Source organism: Rhinolophus ferrumequinum, chromosome 8, assembly GCF_004115265.2.
Source record: "Rhinolophus ferrumequinum isolate MPI-CBG mRhiFer1 chromosome 8, mRhiFer1_v1.p, whole genome shotgun sequence".
NCBI classification, from domain to species: domain Eukaryota; kingdom Metazoa; phylum Chordata; class Mammalia; order Chiroptera; family Rhinolophidae; genus Rhinolophus; species Rhinolophus ferrumequinum.
The window spans coordinates 59,299,010-59,321,230 of record NC_046291.1 but is presented as its reverse complement, the minus strand read 5'-3'; the positions used below and the strand labels follow the sequence as shown (position 1 = coordinate 59,321,230).

At 34.3% G+C, this 22,221-nt stretch overlaps 1 protein-coding gene across 4 annotated transcripts in view; it reads right to left on the bottom strand.

Annotated features, from left to right (window-relative positions):
• The window catches only part of FIGN (fidgetin, microtubule severing factor), a 121,285-nt gene that overhangs the window by 6,885 nt on the left and 92,179 nt on the right, over nt 1-22,221 (bottom strand). Inside the window, exon 1 of one of the 4 annotated variants that reach the window (XM_033112644.1) lies at nt 1,347-1,439. The exons of the other annotated variants lie outside the window; for them this stretch is intronic. The gene's annotated coding sequence lies outside the window, so the exon portion shown is untranslated. Of the gene's footprint in view, nt 1-1,346; nt 1,440-22,221 lie in introns of those variants that run through there. 4 annotated transcript variants of the gene reach the window in all.

The window sequence follows — 22,221 nt, the reverse complement described above, 5'->3', positions numbered from 1 at the left end:
AGTTCTGTTGTTGAGTCTGAAAAAAGAAACAAGCATCACTTGTCTGTCGGTCTTCCAGCTAGCATCCTCCCTCCTTCTCTTATAATCCTTCTCTCTGTCTTACAGACTCCAAGTTACTAAGAGGAGAGAAAAATACACACACAGACACACACACACCCACACACACACACGGTAGAGAGAGTGTGGGGGGAAACAGAGGTGAAAGGGAAGATAAGAATAGAGAGAAGGAGAGAATAAGAGAATCTGCATTCTAACTACATTTCTGTTGGAAGCAGTGTGCGGCAGAAACTAAAAGAGTACAACTAGATAATGAGGCGCTATGGGTAATTCGATTATCTGCTAGTTACTAATTGAAGCAAGGTGACATGTAGCAAACTATAAAATAAGAGTATTTTCTCATTTAAGAGAAAATACTAAGCAGTTAGAATCAGAGACTCATTTGAATTTTACAGTTTAAGGAGACCTTAGAAATTACCTCATTTTACAGATTAGAGAACCAGTACCCCAAGGGATTTATAATGTACCCTCGAGGACTCTCATATAGTTAGTTACAGAAGAGCACTGGAACCCTGTTCTATTTCCCAGTGCTGGCTCATCTCATTCTAATCTCTGCTTGGTTCAAACACTTCCTATTCTGGTACTGCTATATTAAGCAGGCCTCCTTAATCTCCTTTGTATTACCCAAAGTGAATTTTGCAAACTGTCTTGTGCCCTCTGGCGGAGATTCTTTGATAAGAAGGAGGCCTGGTCTCAATGAAGCATCTGTGGCATCAGCTCCCTTCTGAATTACCCAGTCAACTTTGACAGCGCCTACCCCCTTCTGCTTTCCTCCCCCAAATGCTTTAGCTCTTCAGGGCCTGACTCTGGCTTCTGCCATGGCCAGCTTTGACTTACTGAGCTAAACCGAACACAGCACAGAGTTTGGTAACAGAATGGCATGTTGATTCCCTTCTGACTCCCTCTTCCTTGTTTGCAAAACCACTGCACCAGACACTGGAAGTTAATTAGCAAGATGATGCTGTGCTAATTGTGTTAATTTACAAGGTTTTAGTCAAAGAGAATCATGCCAGGGCTGGCACTGCTGTCATGCTTCCAACTTAATGATTAATAAATACTGAAAACAAGGTGGGAAGGATTGCAATAATTACACAATAAATGAATAAAGCAACAGGATTCATTTGCAAATATATTTTACTGTAGTTGTACTCATTTGCATTTGGATTTTTAAAAATGATCCATTGAGATATTCATTTGCAAATCCCCATCTCAGTTAAATTAAGTCTGAAAGCTGCACAGAATAACTGAATCAAGCTTTACATATGTTTTTTAGTAAAAATATTAAATACCTTGCTTCTCTTGTACCTGCAACAGATTCTTTCTTCACTTCCCTTCACTCCCCCTAAATCTTCCTGTTTCTCTTTTCAAGCTCTGTCTTTTAAAAACAACCTCATCAAACTGGGAATAAAAATGCAAAATTGGATGAAGTGCACCTTGCATCATATCACTCAAGAGAAATTCTGGGTGTGAGTTCTAGGAAGAACTAAAGTGATATTCCTAATTGTTTCTGCTTTCCTCAGTCATTATTTTTTAAGGGGGAGGAAAACACACCGCAAAATGGGTGAAATGACTGAAACCACACTTAAAGGGGAAAAGATGCAATTTTAATGAAGTAGCATTTCAGGAATCATACTTTCATTAAATTCAACTGGAAATTATTAAGAGCAAATCACCAGGAACCAATCGCAAGTAATCAGTATCTAAATTCTTCTAGTGTCATGGGATTTACTTCGAGCCTTATAAAAAGGAGAGAATATTAATGTGACTGTAATATAGAACTGTCTAAAAGATCTACAAATTCATTAGTCCTGTAAGCTATTTCCAGGGAATTTCTATTAGGATTTTTTTTTCCTTTAATAGATTATCAAAATACAAAGTTGAGAAAATAAGAACACATATGCTATGAGTAAGACTTAGATTAAATTGATACAGAAGAAATATTTGAATAAATGTCTTGATTAAAGTTTCAGAAACTAATTTAGGAGTCACAGGCAATGTATTTTACCACAAATGCAACACAACACAACACACACATACGCATTTAAGGGTTTGACTTCCTTTCAGTTATCTGAGGTAAGCCACTGTTGGCATTAGTTAACACATACATAACAAAATGCTCATGGGGGGGACTGCTTTAGACTTAAAATAATTATTAAAAAACCAAAAATCGGGCAACCTTCCACCTGTATGGGCTTAATTTATTTTCCTTGTAAAGTATTTATGAAAATATGCGAAAAATTATTTAAGTTATAATCAATATAAAAGATAGGAATATAAAGTTTAAATAGAGTAGGCTGTTTTCACTGGGTATTTCTGCATAGTTGAGCAAAACTAAATTTCACAAGATTTCTATTTCATCTGAAATTAAGCAAAGATCTTATCTATCAGAATTATTTATTTGGAACAATTACTGGATACAACATTGCCTTTTGATTCTCATGCTATTTTTGGATGTCTTAACCAAGATAATTAAAAGTTTATTTATTGATGCATACTAAATAATAACCTTAGCAGGGCTACAAAAGGCAAGATTGAGCTTTGATTAAATAAACTTAAGGGAACAGAATTATTCACATCCTCTGAAACACAAGTACTTTGCCAGTGCTTAAAAATCATTAGTATTCTTTGAAAGTGTAAGTTAATAGTTTACCACAAGCTAGTTTTCAATATTACTAGGAGCTAAAGAAGCTAGTGTTCAGGAGATTGTCCTGGCCTTTTTCATCAGTTTCTGAGATTTTAATACTAATTGAAAGTAGAACCAAACATGTTTTTGTTGTTATTATTGTTCTGTTTATTGGTGGTGCTATTTCTGATGTGAAATGAATGAAAAATGTAGAGTCAAGTGTTCTCTGAACAAGAAATCATGCTCGCTTTGATTGTATCGCTGGTATCTGTGAGTAAGAAGCAGCACATGCATGCCACGTAGCTTGGCACAACATAATAAGATGAGTTTTAAAAACAGCTTTCATATGGTTTCCCTTTAGAACGTGAAGAGAAAAAACTCAGAAACAATACTGTCTTAACATTATTAGAAATGTGACTCCAGAACAATAACTCCCACTGCTGTTTTGATAAAGCTTAAATGTAAAACAGTAGAAAGTTAAGAAAAATAGTTTTTAAAGATAATTGAAGAATTGCTCCAAAACATTAATTTTTATTTTTGAAAGGAGCAGAGAATTCTTAATACAGCTGGCAAATTTCACAGTGTGATGTTTGTTTTTAAAATGTGTAATTTAATAGAAAATTACTTTGAAGATATATTCACCTGTGTTAACATGAGAATGACAGATTCTACAGTAAAAAGCCTGAGCATTTTGTTATTTCATTGTGATAGGATAAATTTATGTGTATATAAATGAACAAGTCTATATTTCCCATAAAACTGGACCATTTGGATAACATTTTCCATTGTTATCTTTACTGACCATTTCGTAACTTAGGTTTAATTACTAAAAGTTGCTGCCTCATTGCTTTACTTCCTCCATGTTGCTCTTTATTTTGAAATGAAACAACTGTGGCATCTTTCAAAATTCTGTCTCATGTTCAAAATGATAAAGAAACTCTTGTATAGAAAAATGAAGGATATAAAAACAACTTTCAGAATGGGAGGAAATTGGAAATAAAAGACTAAGCCTTCGAGAATCTATTTTTAGCACACATTCCTGGAAATATTAATCTGAGGCACTCACTACCCCACCCCCACCTCTACCACACATATGCTATTCAGCAGTTCATCAGGTCTAAAAAAGCTGTTCTCTTCTACAAGGTTCCCATGGGGTGATTCTGGCTGCTAGGGACTTTGCTTCATTTGTAGGTTTTCTCAGACGTCCTAAGGGCAGGAACCTGAGGCAAACACCTGCAGGCATGGCAGGCTTGTTGGCTCCAGGATAGCGGCACAGAGTTCCCCGGGCCTGCAGGATGGACATCACTACACCCATTATACTCCTTTGGTCTACTGGACCCCGAACCTTTCATTATTATTTTTTAAAATACATATTTTAAAATCGAATACCATATTTACCCAGGTTTCTTTCTAGGAAACAATCACTACAGGGGTGAATATACCAAAGTAATTTTAGTTTCCAGTCTCCTCAGCCTAATAGTGCAACAGATTCATCATCTCCTAGGTAGGAAATGGAAGAACACATAGAGCATTCAAAATGTCAAGTAGAGAGTAATAGTAGCAAATTCATTGGCTGAAAATACAGGTTTACGTAGTGAAGCGCCTTCTGAGAGAGGGCCTGCAAACTTCCTGGTACTGAAAACTAGCACTGTGCAATATCTACTTACCATTATTCTTCAATGGGAGTGATGGCCAAACGAAATGTCTGAGCAGACTAAGCAGCATTCTCCTTTTGTGTACCCACACTCATAAGCCAAGAGGCCAACACAGCAGTATTTAGTATTACTTGAACTAACCCATTTGATCTGAAATCTTCCTCAGTACATATCCTGATAAGTCTAGCCTGAAAATGTCACGTTATAGCTAAAAGAATAGCAGGAGAAAAGTGAGGGAAAGAAGCATCAAAATTACATTCTCTTTAACCTAGTTAATTTAGTTCCATCTTCAGAACACCAAAATTAGAAGTCCTTTATAAGATGAATATGATGTCGGGACTTTTAATTTAGTCAAGAAACTAAGGGTCCACTATGTAAAGCTTTGTGGTTCAATGCTAAGAAGTTAAATCAACGGAATCTGTTTTTGTTTACTAGGCAATGAAACTTTTCCAGCTTTCTATCTTCTTTATAATTTCACCTTCTAAGTTCTCTACAATTAGACTGTTTGATTTTAGCGATTAAGAGCACTTTAAAGTGACATACTCCTCAGTGCAGACAGCCTCAGTTACAGTTTGGTACTTCACTTACTATATGGTATGCTGTTGGCTTGAATACTACTTTGTCTAACAAAGTATTTTATTTGGGGACATGGCTAGATTGTTGGGATAGAAACTGGAGAAAACATAAAGAAGGTTCTAGAATTTTGTCTGAAGAGTGAATATCCCAAGCTTTAGAATCAGACCACTGGCTTTGCTCACGCCATCGTTTATTTGTTCTAATCCTGGTGAACTCACTTACGCACATCATACTCACTGTTTTCAGCTATGAAATGTGGACGATAATGGTATAATATACATACTGGATTGTTATTAAGATTACCTGAAGTGATAATATTTGTGAAAATATTTTGTAACTGAGAACAGCTACGTAAATATTTTTTTGTTATTCCTTTATTTTGAAAAAAAGCTAGAGGTGCATTAAACACAAAACAAAACTGACTAGACAGATAAAAGTAAAATCACTCTTAGAATTTATAAATCCCTTTTTCTTCAACCTCAGGACAGCTACAAAAAGGAAATTTTCCTGTGGGAATGTTGGTTATAAGAAAGGAATAGAAATTCTTTCATATTCAGCAAAACAGAGCGTGATCTCTTTAATCAAAAAGGTGTCAAAAACTCAAAATGTTTTCAAAGTATTTTATTTATTTTTAATGTTATTTGTAACTCAACATTGTAGAGACCACAACTAAGAAACAAAGTACTTAGAAGTTTAAAACCAGTTAAGAATGATTTCAAAATATGCAGTCTCAAACTAAGATATTATAATTATATAGCAATGCTGTGAAATTATTTTTCTCTTTAAATCACACTTTCACACCTCAAGACTCCAAATTATAATACATTTTGCAGAAAATTACTCTCTCCTCCCATTCTATCTTATTTGCATAAGGCAACCTTTTTTAACAATCATAAAGGCATTTCTAGCTAAATGGTCCTTAGTAAATATAGTTCTAATACCTCACCCTCTAACAGAAAAATTGCCACCTGACAGTCTGAGGGCAGCATACAGCCTACAACCACGTTTTGTTTGGCCAGCACAGGGTTTAAAATCAGTCAACTTTATATAAAATAATCTCTATTTCCATATTTCTCAAGACAGGCTGAATGATCTCAAAACACTAGATCTCATTCTTGCCTGGCAACAGTTGGATGAATCCAAGGACCAGCTGCCCTGCGGACATGGCACGGCCTCTCCAGTGTGTCGTAGTGCCCCCACTCGCCATTAACATCAGGTATTTTTATCGTACTTATTAGTCACATAAGCAGTGGAATTTATATGACTTCCCTGTGAAGCTTCAAGCTCCAGTTTTTCTTCACTTAACTTATATTTTCTTGAAAATTAGCAAGTATAGTGCTCTGAAATTAAAAAAAAAAAAAAAAAGAGTAGTCCTTTTAGAAGGAAAATTTTCCAAATGTCATTGATTATATGCATTGCTGACCTCTTGATCAGGGCACAGGGAACATCATTTTTTTTTTCTTTTTGATTCAGTGTCATTAGTACAACAGTATAGAATGGTAATGATTTCTTTAAAAAACTGGTTTCCAGATTGCTGTGACTTTAGTATTTCCCCCGTTGCTCTGATTTACCAGATACGTTTCCTAGCTATTTTCCATATGTCAATCCCCACCATCCTTAATATGCTCCTTTGAACCTCCCATAGGTTCTGATACCACAAACCAAAGCTTCACTTAATAGTAAAGCATCCCCTATTAACCAACCATGAGCTTTAGTACAACTTTTGAGAGATTCAATTACTCTAAAGTTATACTTGCCATTTCTTATGGAAAGCTGTTGGGTGGATGGTATCTGGATAAACAAGTGATCCTGTACTATGTGTCATCAATTGGAGTTTAGGCAGAGCCTGTACTCAGTGTCACAGGTACCATGACTCGGACTAGAATAGTATACACCCTGTCCTTCAATTACATTTGTGGGTAGCCTATGATCTGAATCAGTTTCCCTAAAAGGCATTGCATTTTATTCACAGCAACAAAATATTCACTCACCAAAACATGACCAAATACAAAAATGACTATTTTGCCAGTATTGCATACTGAGGATGAAAATTGGTATGTGCAGGTCTGGAAGGTTATCATTTGTGACATGTAACACATATCTAAGAGATGGCGTGCTTTTATGAGGATGAATGCATAGGCACTGTGCAAAGCAAATGCACGGGTGAAAGAAAATATCACTTTTCGTCCACTGAACTTATATTCAACACATGAACAGGATAGACATCCTATCACTGAAACACAGGAAATCATAATCATGATTCAAAGACTTATTTTATTTCCTGTGTGTGTGTGTGTGGGGGGGGGTCTTAAAATTTCCAATAATTAAATCAAAGTATTCAAGTGAACATAAAATCACATTCACATAAAATTCTTGTATTTTAAAATTATAATGTAGATTTGTGTTGTTTTTTGGGGGTCAGAGGTATGTTTTACAAAAGTTTATGTGTAAAACATTTTGAATAATAATCTAAATCAACTGAAAACAGTTTTCCAAAAGTCCATGTATATCCTAACACAATTAATTCACGAGAATACACAATCATGCACATACATGCAATTTAAAATATATAAATGATTCATACTCAGAATCTTAGTATTTAGTGTCAGGTGTCATCAACTACTGCAAAGGAAAGAATCTGAGAGTTAGTAGGGAAGAGGCTGATTTTCCCATGGTAAGTCAAATGTTATTTTGTTTATTCTATGAGAAGCATTTTAGACAATTTATAATCAGTTTAAATAGGGCTTTGTAGTTAACCTTTAAAGCTGTTACTTTATGGCCTTTCATTTTTCATACAGTCTCTTCCTTTTTTCCGTGTATGTTTTTAATCCATTAAGGCCATCTACCCTTCCCCCCAGTTCTTTTTGTCATACAAAGATCATCAGGACATACCACATATGTCCATGGGGACTGCCATTGCTAATGAATATGTATGTGCTGTGTCACAACAGAGCACTCCCCTTGTCCTGCAGCATCAACCCTTTTATGTGTGTAAATAACAGGTGAGCTGTAGTGTGCAGGGATAAATGGGGTTAACACAACCTGAGGGGCCCATTCTAGATGCATAGCATCCAGCCTGTATGATTTGATCCAGAAAAAGAAATCCAAATGCCAAAAGTATTGTGCATTCTCTATGTGCTTTGAGTCTTTATTTTTAAAAAATACTCTGCATCGATAACATTACCATCATTCTAAAATCTGGTGTTATTCCAATTGATTCTCAAAATACTGTTGTGCCCTATAAAATAAATTTGCACTTTTAATTAACACAACCAGGCATGGTAACAACCTTGAATGATGACATGGATGGTTAACTTCCTTCGGTCACAATCCTAAAATGTTATGTTAATCATTATGTACACATATAGCTATCTGTAAATAGTTATTTGCGTGTGTGTATTCTATTTCAAGTATATAAATGCAAAGTTCAGTTTAGTTATATTTAAACTGAACTATATTCATTTTCGCTCAAAACATCATGCTGACATGGGTCAATAAGCAAATTCAGAAACTCCCAAGCCCCATGACCTTGTATAAGATGGAATTTGCATCCATCCTTTTTTCTGTGCTCCTTGGGAAGCTTACACTAAAAAGACACAGTTTACATAAAACAAAATAGGTAATTAAGGCTGCTTATTTAAAATTGAGGACTTTCATATAAATTAGACAAAGGAGTAAGAATATTATTTACATATAAGTGTACAATGCTTCAACCATTCTCCTTAAAAACTCTTTGCTTAAGGTGACTCTAAAATGTACAAATATCCTAGATAAAATTTGTTTAGGTTATTTATGCATTTTTCTCTTTTTGGCAATTCATGCATTAATTTTTAATGCAATAGCAAAATAGTGTCTTGGACTTTGATAAAAATATTCTATAGTCAGGGCTGGGTGACATAGTGCATTAATTCAGCGTCCTTCACTCCTGGGACCTGTGTATAATTTAGTCCAGCCTGAAGAAAATAACTTTGATCTGAAGGCAGTAGCAAAAGCTACATATGAAATGAGTTTTGGTAGGTTTAGTGTTGTTTTTCCCGTATGAGACGACATCTGAAGATAAACTGCTTTAGAATACAATCAACATGGTCCAGGATTAAAAGTGAAGAGCTCTTAGTAACAGCAAGTTTCCTCATCTCTCCATTCTTTCCCCACCTGACTCCATTCTATGTTCTGGTGATGCAAACCTCAGCACCACCTATAATTGGGATGCTCTAATTTCCAGATAAACAGAACATTGTTAAAGTGCAGTGTGACAGACAGTCTAGTCATTAGTACAGTTGGCGCTTCCGTTTGTAAAAACAAAGAATGCTGCATAATGAGACAAGCAGAAGAGAAGATATCAGCACCCTCACAGAAAGTGGCATTTCCTGTCCTGGAGGGGGTGCCCAACAACCTAATTCTCAGGGAAAGGCTAATGACCTAGGAGAGACAACATGTAAAGAAATTTTCTTCAAATTCCATCTTGATTGTGTTCTCTATGACAATATTTAACTGCACAATTTCATCTACTGTTATGGCAGACAATGCCTTTACATTAAAAAATAAAACTTTAGTCTTTGGCTGATTTGAATAAAATCATTAATCCAGTGGCATTAACCACATAAAATATAGATCACCCTTCTTCTTCTTGTAATTCCACTATTAATTTCAATCCAACTCTCTTCTGTTGTGAATAAACATGGTTTACTTTAGCAGTTAAAAATAAAGTTGCTCTCAATACTATCAATAGAGTTAAAAGCTATATGGATGTTACTTCTACTGTGTTTCCCCAAAAATAAGACCTAGCCAGACAATCAGTTCTAATGCATCTTTTGGAGCAAAAATTAATATAAGACCCAGTCTTATTTTACTACACTATAAGACCTGGTCTTATATAACCGGGTATAATGTAACGTAATATAATGTAATATATAATATAATGATATATTATACAATATAATATATAATACTGGGTATAATATAATATAATATGACTGGGGCTTATATTAATTTTTGCTCCAAAAAACGCATTAGAGCTAATTGTCTGGTTAGGTCTTACTTTCGGTGAAACAGGGTATATGGTCTAAACTATTCTACAATTTTATACTTCTTATTGATGATCATGTATGATTTTATCGGCCTCTTTAGTTATGGATAAGCCCTGATATTCCTTAACAATTGTTTTAAAAAAAGGAGTTTTTCCAGTCACATTTTTTTAAATTAGCAGATAATTTGAAAGAAATGTAATCCCAGATTCACTAGTTTTAGTTGCTTATGGTAAAAAAGTAAATAAGTCAAATTTTTCTGCTACTTCTTCAAATCGTTTGCATTCTATTTACACAATGTCCCTAAAGGAAAACCAGAACCCTGCAGGTAATACATGTAGGATACACAGTAAAATCAAATTTAGGTGACTTTATAAGTGTTATGTCTGTAGTTGCAGAAAGGATATAGAAAAGAATGGAGGGGAAGACAGAGAGAAGGGAAAGAGATTTTTTTTTATCAAAACTAAGCATTACTTAAGGTTTTCTTTAGCTATATTTTTATTGTTTGTGGCATGAACCTAGTCATATACCTCAAAAAGTTTCCATACTATAAAAGTCTTATTTATGATCTCAAAATACACTATGAACACTTGTTTTCTTTAGTACTTACTTTTGAGGAGGTCTGGGTTTATATGTGTAAAGGTTTCTTCAAAAAAGAAACCTAATAACAATTTTATTAAGTACTGACACAGTTTTCTTAATCGCATACAAAAACACTTACTAGAATCATTTGCAATGTAATATTTTAAAAAATCCTTGAAAAGCAAGTAATTAAAATATATAATAATTGGGTTACTTAGAAATGCACCCTGATTTGTTAATTTATAATTGTTTTTGTGTTTTCTATGTAAAAAAAAAATTAAGCAGAATGAAGAATTCATAGAATAAAAGAGTCATAGATCTAAGTACATTCCTAGTCACTAAACTGGCATACCTGGAACTGGTCTCCTTATAAGTAAATCTTTTGAAAGTATCAGAATACCTACATGAGCATTCACTTACATTTGACTTTCAGTCTTAAGGCCATTACATGATCATTTAGCTAACTTGTAAAGTTTTTAGGTGAGGATGGTTTATTGTGACCTACTTTTTTTTGTTGTTAATGCTTCTACATCCAGCCATTGTTCTCATATATTACCTTAGAAATTATTTTATCCAGTTCAGTGTCAAATGATATTATACTTTAAAAGAATCTATTCAGAAAATAGAGCATAAAATAGTGGATTGCATCCCTGGCCATAGCTCCCAGAAGCATTAAAATGTTACTAGAGGACTCGAATGACAGCAATGACAGCTTAATCACTAAGAGGCTTTTTACATTAACCATTTTTTTTCTTTCAATTTGAGCAGTAATATTCAGGCATGATTTAATAGAAGGTTAGCTGTTAACTGCAACTAAATAACATACTTTTTAAAATATCAAAATCAAGTTTAGTGTCTAACAAATGTCCCTTTGTACTTTCTGAAACATTAGTGCACATTCATAGAGCTTGGCTTCTTTTTATCCCCTCCCAATATATTTTTGAAAATTAGTCTGATAATTAGCATGCCTAGACCAGCAGTATCCTGTATTGTTATAATTTTAAGTAGAAGATCCATGGATAAAACATAATTGAAAGGTAAGCCTATTAATCTGGAGAATAACTTCCACAAACTAAATAGGAATGAATCATTTTTGAGTCTCCACCTCATTTGTAGCTTTATATTCCTAAAGGAAATAAAAAAGCAGAGAGAAACTAAAGGTGACCTTATTTAGACATGTTAGTCAAGGTAGCCTCTGCTGTTTTTAAGCAAACATGAATGTGACTCCACTTTGTCCATCCAGTTTTCCAGTGTGTAAATTGGATGATGACTTGAACAATTCACTCTTCATTAGTGAACTGTGGAAAGAAATATAGAGGTGGCTTTTTATTTTTTAAACTCTACAGTGTCTTGTAGCCAAATTCCAAAGCATCAAGGAAAAAAATATATATATATATTTTACATATATATTTATACATGTATATATATATATACATATATATATATATGTATATATATATGTGTGTGTGTGTGTGTTTTTTTTTTTGCTAGACAAACTGTCATAATTGAAATGAAGTCTAATCAGACTCATTACTGTTTTCAGCAATTTGCACCACCAAAGATGCTTATTAGGTAACTGTGTTTAATAAACCACTCTTTAGAAAAATACCAGTAATGAGCTCTTAACAGCCAATCTTTAGTATGAATGTAATGTGAAAAGCGTTCCTAGCGCTGAATAGATTTTCACATTTAGTAGTGTCATAATTAAGCTCAATGAATTGGTTGCTGTGATTTTAGATTTATTACAATAATCTTATTTTTTCTATTTTTAAATATAATTGGAAATACAATCATCTTCTATTAGAGTTGGATTATATTCATTGCACAGCAAATTTTAGGTTAGTGCCAACCTGGTCAAAAGGTTTTTCAACGGAGCATTTGTTAACAAATGACAAGCAAGGATTTTATAACCGATAATTGATGCTAGCTATTAAGTCTTTCCTCATCAGCATCCCCACACCTCAGAAAAAACTCTTCCTGTCATTTCATTAGATATGAAAACTTGCCCAAGATATAAATATACTGTGATCATTAAGAGGAAAAATTGCATTTCTATCACTAAGTAAAAATGTAAAAAATGGACATTTGAAAGGAATATTTGAAGAAATGTTAGCCTTTCATAATAGCAGCTACAAATAACATTATATTGCTTTATTAGATACTGTTCGTAAAAACATGAATACCGTTTTGCTCCTCAATTCTTCCTTTTTGTAGCATTATTTAATAAGATCTTAACATTAAAGGACAATATTGCCAATGTATAATATTTATATGCACTAAGATAAGGGTGGTCATAAGAATTTGTTGGGCTTCTTATTGATAGAAGGAAATAAATGTTACACATCTCTAAGGACAGGAGTTATTTCCATACAAGATGATGCATGTGCTAAAATAAGTATATATCTATGAAGTCTCTATTGATTAATCTATTAATAGAGTATAACCCAAGGTGTGTGTGTATATATATATATAAAATATATATATTACATATATATTATATATTATTACATATATATTATTACATATATATTATACATATATAATATACAATATTATTACATATATATTATATATATGTAATATGTATTATAAAAAAATCATATAGAAGGAACTGCAAATATTTTTTGAGTCTTCCTATAAGTAAGACTTAAGGGAGCTCTTGAACTTACAGTCATGAAATATCTCACAAAAGAAGATAAATATATTTTGTTTGCTATTTTTAAATAGCAACCCGAAAGGTGACGTAATTAGCTTTGAAGTGAGATCCTGGACATACTAAAACAGTTCCATAAAGATAATCTAGAAATGGAAAAGTACAAAAATAATAGGAGGTGAAGAATTTATACTCATTCATGATAAAATGTTAAGAAAGATCCTGTTACTGAATGATTCCTCTCCCAATACACTCTCATTTCTTCTAACTTCAAGCTTCATGATTCCTAATTGGAGCCAATAAGCCTCCATAACTGTTTTCAGCTTTCTGAATCAATAGTGCTATGAGAACTGAGACTGTCAAATTAATGGCTTGTTTCATCTGATACTCTGAAACGTACTTCTTTGCATTACAAAGTAGAGAAGAAACCAAACTCATTCCCTTGTGAATTAATATAACTTTCATATCAAAATATCTTATTTCTTTAAGCCTTGACTGAATTCGTATTTGGAACCACAAAAGAAAAAGGCAGTGCATAAAACTACTTGAAACCTAAATCCTGTATCTTTAAATGACTCATAGGTGAAAAACAAAAACTAAGACACAGCCACTTTCAGTGCCTTTGGAGTGTATTATCATTACCTTGAATAACTTCACTTATGAAGCATATAATTTATAAATGTTTTATAAAAGAGTATGTTTTGTACACTTGAATTTATTACAACAGCTAAGAGGCTCCGAGATACCAAATAATAGTAATAAAGACAATAATAATGATAATCAAAATCATTCTTTATGCGAGCTTTTAAAATAATTATTCATAATGAGGAATCTATAGTTTTACTTGTGATTTTTAACTAGGAACTGAGTACTGAGTTGATAGATATTTGACGTAGATCTGACCCTGAGTTATAGAAGATTGGCAAAATTTGTCTTGGTCTTATTTTCTAATTGAGGAAACACAAGCTAAGGAACATGGATATATGCATCGAGAAGATTCTAGTGCAGAGAACTGACACATAAATATATATTATTAAGTAAATACAAGATACGGTTACTAGGGCATAATACAATGGTAATAGCAATGGAGAGACTTGTATTTATTCGGTAAAGCTTTATACATAAAGTGGATTTTAAACTCCAGTTTTTGGCCATACCTTTTAGACATCAGTCTAAAGATGTACAGAAGTCATATACTTAATTTTGGAAAAGAATTACGGCTCATTATCCTTAAAATTTTCAAAAACCCACAATACCTACTATCAGCCTTACCAATTAGACCCCTAGTCAATTTTATAATTTGCTATATTCCTGAGCTAAAAAGCCTTAAGTTAAATATTCTTCCATGTAACAAACAAACAGAGAAGGCAAACAAACAAAAATAAAATCTGAAAAAAATCAGTTTCTTTTTCTTAGGTCTTAAATTCTTTCAGGCTTACTTCAACACCCCCCTCCCCCAAACTCCTTTTCATTCTGGCATGTGGGCCAGTGAGTTATTTTCTATCCTTTCCTTCCCTCTTCCTGTTTTCAAGTTGTTCGTCAATTATGAAAAAATAGGATACAGAGCAAATTCTAGTCTCAAAACTAGAATCCTAAAAAAAAAAAAAATCTTCCTTGAACCTCTGAATCTTGATGAGTTTTGTTTTCACTAGAAAAAACAAATAAAACCAGTTGGCTAAGCTGTTTAAAACATAATAAGGACATTCATGCTATAATAACATGAGTGCCTACTTGATGAGCTTACAAAATATCTGAGTAACATCTGAGTGTTGACTTGAGAGTTTCTGCCTTAAGTGCTAGGGAATATTGGTCCCTGCCCCTAAATCATTTTTAGTGATGATTTACCAAAGAAAATATATAGTTCTATATCTGGCAGAGAGGGGTGCCTACATAGAGGAGTTAATAGTCAAGGTATATCTTAAAAGCTGAATAGAATTTCATCAGTTAGAACAGAGAGAGAAGAGTTTTCCTGCTGAGATAAAACTCAGTCAAAACCAGAGATGAAGCAAAATGTATATGGGTAGAAGATAGGAGGGAGGTATATGTCTATGCATAGGGTGCGATGGAAGTAGATGAAGCTTGAATCAGATTGCAAAGGGACTTGAATGTTTGTACTTTATTCTACTGCCAACTTAAAGTGTTCCCCTCATCTGTTCTTTCAAAATATGTAGAGAATAACAATATGTAGGAAAGAATAGAGGGGGAAGCAGGGACTGAACTTGAGGGGAACAAGTTCTGAGCAAAAAGAAGAGAAAAATCTTAGAAAGACTTTAGATACAGTGTAAAGAGAATGGGCTGACCAGTTAAGTTTGGAGGAATGAAGACAAGGAAAGGGGACATTCAAAGGACAGCATCATAAAAATAGAAATATTTTTTAGATATTTGTCAAATGATTAATAAAGAGATTGTGGTGGATATTACATTTAATCCTTCAAAAGCCTTGTAAGGGATTGTTATTCCCTTTTATATATGATGAAATCAGTTACACAAATCTAAGGAATTTTCCCAAGGCCACTCCAGAGCCAGAATGGCAAGCTGGATCATGTGACATAAAAGTGAGACATTTGTCTCCTCTTGGAGAACTTCTCCGAGGCTTTTAGCTTGTACAACCAGTGAGTTGGCTGCTGAGAATTCCCATCTTTTGATGGGAGAGAGGTAAAAGCACTTCCAAGGATATTTGGGAAGCATGAGCATATGGGAATTTGCTGAAATTATGGTAATGGAAGACACAGCGGAGAGAAAGGATGAGAAGGAAACTCTTGAGTAAAACCAACATTCAAGGAGAAGGCAATGGGGGATTGCGAGGGCATGTACAGAACAGAAAGAGAAACAGAATACGCTGTTGCAAAAGACACATGAGGAAGGAATTTCAAGGACAGAGTGCTTCATCGTACGTAGTACATGCATCAGAGAAGTCAAGTAGGATTAGGAGAGAAAATCAGCAATTCGGAGGCTAGAGATGATCTGTGAGAAGCAATATTAGTAGAATGGTAGGGGCAGAAGCCATGGTGAATGGGTTTCGGAGGGAATGGGTTGTGAGAAGGTGACAAGGCAAGTATGGGAGAATTTTCCTCATTGATAAACATCTTAATAAAGATGAACAGCAGTTTACAGGGCAAAGAAGCATCAAGGCAAGAGATATTCTTTTTGGGGATACGGGGAAAACTTGATCGTTACCCTAAATTGATGGTAAGAAAACTATGGTCAGTAGGCCAAATCCAGTGTGACATTTTCTTTGGCAAATAAAATAGTATTGGAACACAGCCACATGAAGAGTTGAGAAGTTGGGGCAGAGACTGTATGGCCCACAAAGATGAAAATCTGGATCTAGCCATTTACAGAAAATGCCTGCCAACCCCTGCTCTAGGTTGAGGGGAAATAGTGGAAAGAATAAAGCACGTAGCACTGTATGGTTGGGGCAGGTGTAGGAATTGATGAACGGAATCATCAAGAAGATGGAAAGAGAGAGAAGCAAGCACACACATACTTCAGACAAATATTGGGGGAAAAGAGAGGGGCACCTCTTTGTTTTGATGGGTGAGATGATGCTTAAGGACAGGTGAAGTATATTTGATCTCTGGACCCCTTTTTTTTCCCCAAAGACCCCTTTAGGAGTCAGGTATCCCCTCTACCTTCCCATTAGGAAGTTAGTAGACCCATGTTCCATGTCCTATTTCATGGTCTATTAGGACTGCACTACTCCCAGTCAGGTGCAAACCCTGGTCACAAGGAGCGACAGGGTGAAAGAGTGTGTGGGAAGATCTGGCAAATGCATCACTGCCATTAGAAAATCACCACAGGCAAACCATAGTGGATGACAGTGCTGTCCATGTATGTGAGAAGAAGGAACAATCCTGGAAAAGCAGGCCTAATTGAAGACTACATCCCAGTTGTAGCAAAGATTTGTATTAGAAGAAGGGTGGTAACTCGTAATTATTATTGAAATATTTAAGACTTTCAACTTTCAGGAAGACGTGCAGCTTTTGGACAAACATACAAAGATAAATGGACAGAAATGTCTACTATGTAAAGAATCCTTATTGTCTCAACCCTCAAGGGAAAAAAAAACAGTCCCATCCCATTTAGAAGTCTTTACAAATCAGAAAAAAGTTTTTAAAATATTAAGCAGGTATCTGGTCTTCACATGCCTGTCTGCATCAAACACAAATACATTGCCCTCATTTCATCATCTTCCTCCTCATTCCTTAAAGCGAGTAATTATTAGGTGCCAGAGAATTCTGCCTCTTGTGTAGCTTGGGGTCTTCTCATTTTCCTTTAAGTTTACTGCTTAGGCTTTTAGTGGTAGGAGGGCTGTTTCAGGAGTGTAATATGTGTGAACTAGAGCTCGAGTTTGTAAAGAACTGTACTAGATGAGTGTGCAGCTCATACTCATTTCACATTTGAACCCTTACTGGTTTCACTTGTATAACAAAAGATCGCATTATGCTTTATTGACTAATTCTTAAGATTGGTTTGATCTTAGTATGTATTTGTATCATATGCTTAGTCTGATCATGTGATGTATCATGTAAGCATACATTTGCACAGAGAGTGAGTGCTTTAATAACTAAAAATATTTAATTTGGTTATTTATGGATGATGCAAACTTTGTTCTCCAAGTTTATCCTCCATTTCAATCTTAGTTAGAACTTAGAAAATTAAACTGTCCTTGTTTGGACAGTAAGATACTTGATTCCCTAAAATAATTTACTTTATGTGAAAATATCTTACTCTTAGCTTGAGAATCCTTTTCTTCTTTTCATTATTATTACGGCTTCACTAGGAAGACTTCCCAGTGTCACTGCCTTCCCTCTCTCTCTACCATGTTACATATCAGCTTGCACATATACTGAATTTTTGTATGCATTTTACTTTCCTATTTAATCTGTATTACCTATCTACTAGACTAATCTCTTTGCGACCCGCAATCTATATCATTACAATAGGACAGGGACCTTGTCCATCTGTTCATAGCTATATGTCTAATGACAGAGTATCAACACAAAGTAGGTACTCTATCTACCTATATCTGTAGGTACAAATATACATCAGTATCTATATATTTATCTATGTCTTTATATAGAAAGATTTGCTTCATGCAGGCCCTAACACATACCATATGTCTAAATACTTAAAGTGCTAAAAAGTGATAAAGTTACAAATTATTTTGAAAGTTATAAACTGAACAAAAAATGTTAAGTAAAATATTTTCTTTCTACCTAGACAATTATATCTTCATAAACACCAGAAGGGCTGGGTTCAAATTTAGAATTCTGTCTTTTGGGTCGTCAGAGCTCTTCCAGAAGGAAAGAGGTTGACCTTTGGCTGGCTCTTTTCTTCTCGCTCACTATCATTTCACAGCCTAAGGGGCTCAACATGTACACGGTAGAGGACTATTACATCCATTCCCTGCTATCCCCCCACCTCCAACCAGCTGCCTTATCCTCACCTTGCGTCTAGAAGTGCACACATTGAGGGCACTTTCCACCTGTGAGAGGACAGATAGCCTTGCATGGATACTGGAAGTGGACTCAGGGAATTCCTGGTTCCTGGAACATGGTCTAGAAGAAGGGCATGGCTTTGAAGCGGGCACATCCCCATGGGCCCTTGGAGTCATCACAACAGAGTAAGGAGCGTAATGGAAGAGGGCAAGCCTAGACCTTCTAAAACATGGCACCCTTCTGGCGTGGGTCAGAGATGGTTGTAGTGACTTGTATCAATAATTTAGTGGTCTCTAAAATTGAAAGAATCATGTTTAAGTCCATTTTGCTCTTTTAAAATAGAACTTACTATATAAGGAGCCAAATGATATACATTTTAGTACTATTTGCTCAGTCACTATCACAATAATATTGGTCTGAAGACCAATCTGAATTTAAGATTCCTCATTAGTCAACTTTACACAATTCCTATAAATACCAATTGACATAATGTATGCTACGAATAAATTACTATTACATAGCTAGTCATTGGTAGAATTGGGGCCAGAATTTGTTTCCTATTCTAATAGTTTTTTACTCTACTCCTTTTTACTGAAATCTCTATTTTCCACACATTGGCTTTGGTCCTGGGTTCTAGGCCAACAATGAGCAAGATACCTTCCCATATAAGTAATAATCCTTCCAGCTTCACCACCTAGATCTTGAACAAGTTCATGTTAGTTTCTCAAGTAGAGCTTGTCCATCTTCATTTTCATATGCACTCACCTCTGAGACGAATGAAGTAGAACCAAGAAGTATAATTCTAGCCCTCTGTGCATTTTCCAGACTTCTTATTGCTACCCATAAAATATCTATGGTCATTTTAGGTTAATAGTCTACTTTATAGAATGTAGAAAACAGTACAGAGTCCCATGGAAGAAATTTAATAATGTAGAATTTGTTATAGGATGTAATACTTGCATTTGTTGAAAAACCAAAATAGGAAATAGAGTATTTTAGATATTTTACCAAAATCATTTTTCATACTGCTCACAATATTTTATTCACTCTTCTTACCAAGAAGAACTACCTTTAAAGAATCATCACTTACCATAATTAGGAACTTTCATTCTTAACTGTCAACTGTTGAAAATGTCTATATGATCATATTCTGACCATGGTGAATTTGAATTTGGGCATCTATTTGAATTACTCCGGGTTTGAATCCCTAGACTTCCGGATACTAGTCATGGGACCATAGACAAATTACTTAGCCTTCCTAAGTCTTAGTATGCTCACCTTTGAAATGGGGATAATAATAATTTCCTTGAAAGGTTGTTCAGAGGATTAAATGAGATGATGGAAAGAAAGCAACTAGCATGATATGTTACTTTCCAGTAACTGTCACTGCCAGAGGAGTTCCAGTGTACAGAACTAAAGAGAAATAATGAGGGGAAGTTACAGGTAAGTAGATTTTAAGACACAAAATATGAAACACGCTGTGACCCTTCCCCTATTCATTTGTGATTAGGAGAAATTCAATTTCTGCCTCCAGTTTTTTGTTACTTTTAAAATAATTAGTTTAACTTACTGTGTTACTTTAAATTAAAAATAATTTTTCAAACTAGAGTTAAGTTCTCAGCATATGCAAAGAAAATTCACTCATCACCCTTCAGATAGTCTAACACTTTTTCTATTACCCTATATTCAATCAGTGACAAAGTCTCCTCAGTTCATCTTTTAAAAACACTAACATCTAATACTTCTTCATTCCTAAACTGTTGTTTCAGGTCCTATGTGTTTTTCCTTCCAGTTCTTATTTTGTATGTGCATGTATGTATTTTTGGCTTACTTAAAAAAAAAAAAAAACAACTAGTTTTCCTGGCTTGAAAATACAAGCTTATTATTTAACATATGGAAAATACAAAAACATAAATAGAGTGACCACTATCTACAATCATTTAGCAATAACCTCCATTCAAGCTCTCTTCACTTAAAGTTTTCAGTTTCCTCTGAATATTTGCTTTGAAATATTCTATGTATTTTTATGTCTTATATTGTTTGAGAACACTGTGTACATAACACTAACATTAAAGGAGTATCCTAGACTTTCTCATTCCTTGTGTATTTGTAATGCCCTGCTTGTAATGCCCTTATGCTTGTAATGCCCTTCTGCTTGTAATGCCCTTCTTTCCCTTCCTGGGCCAAATGCAGTGTCTGTATGGCTTTCCCACTAGATAGTCAGGTCCCTGAAGTCAGTTACCTTTTTCATTTTTGTGTGCCTGTGCGCGTGTGTGTGTGTGTCTCAGCATCTTATGAACTTATAAGTATGATGTCACAGTGTACTTATTCCCAAAAACTTATTTGTGATAAAAACTTATTTCCAAAAACTTATTTGTGATAAAAAAAAGCATGATTGCTATTTTGCATAGTGTTCAGTGATTAGCAATGACATTTGATTACCAGTCACATATAGTCATGCAAAAAAAAAAAAATGTTTGGGGAAATTAAAAGGAAGATGTATAACTCTACTATGTTAAATTCCTAGTAAGAATCATTCAGCCAATTATGGTACTTAACTCTGTGCCATATGGCACTTTCATGCAAAAAAATTGCCTTTAGTGATTAGAATGTCTAATTACCAGTCACACATAGTCATGCAAAAAAATGGGAACTTAAAAGGAAGATGTATAACTCTACTATGATAAATTCCTAGTAAGAATGCTTCAGTCAATTATCGCACTTTCTTGTATGAAAATTGCTTATTGGTTAGTGTCTTTCACTATGCTAAGACTATCTTATTCGTCTTATGTTTCTAGCACCTCCCACTATACTTTGCACAGAGCATGTGCACAAACAGTAAGAAAAAAGAATAAAATATTTAAAAATGTAAATTCTAATGAAACAGAGCTGTCACTATTTACCTAAACAGTACATGTATCCTTTTTTTTCATAAAATCAAAATAGATATTTTCTGTTAACTACCTGCTATGAGTATCATAGTGCTTAATATTAAAGCTCTTAATAATTATAATATTCCTTCATGCCCTCACCAAATATAGCAAACAAGACTTCATTAGAATATCTTTTAGATGCTACAGAATAAGACTATAATGTACTAAGATCACCACAAACTACTTGATCCATATATTTAAATATTATGTTTAAAAACTTTGTATGGGTAACCAAATATCAGAAACAAGCATTATAAATATCATTTTCAATTTCTTAAAGTCGCATCATTTGCATTCTATTTGTAAAACTCTATTAATAGAGTTTATGCCATGAGTGGTCTAAGTAATATTTGATAAGTAATGGTTAGAGGGCACAGACTGATATTTAACATGTAAGGTTGTACCATGGTAATTTGATGGTTTATTTTATATTGAGGGTAACCAGATATGACATTTCTAAAAAAGGTCTAGATCACTAAAGAGAATGATGGCCTAAGTGCATCGCTGGGAACTGCTCTTTAGCATAGCTTAAAGAAAAAAAAAAAAAAAAAAAACATAAATGAGGGGGGAACAAAGGGTGGAGGGGGAGGGGGGTTTCTGGGTTTTTTGGCTTTTTTTGTTTTTTTTTTGCCATTTTTGACAAAAGAGTCATACGGTGTTTTTCAGTAAACCTAAAG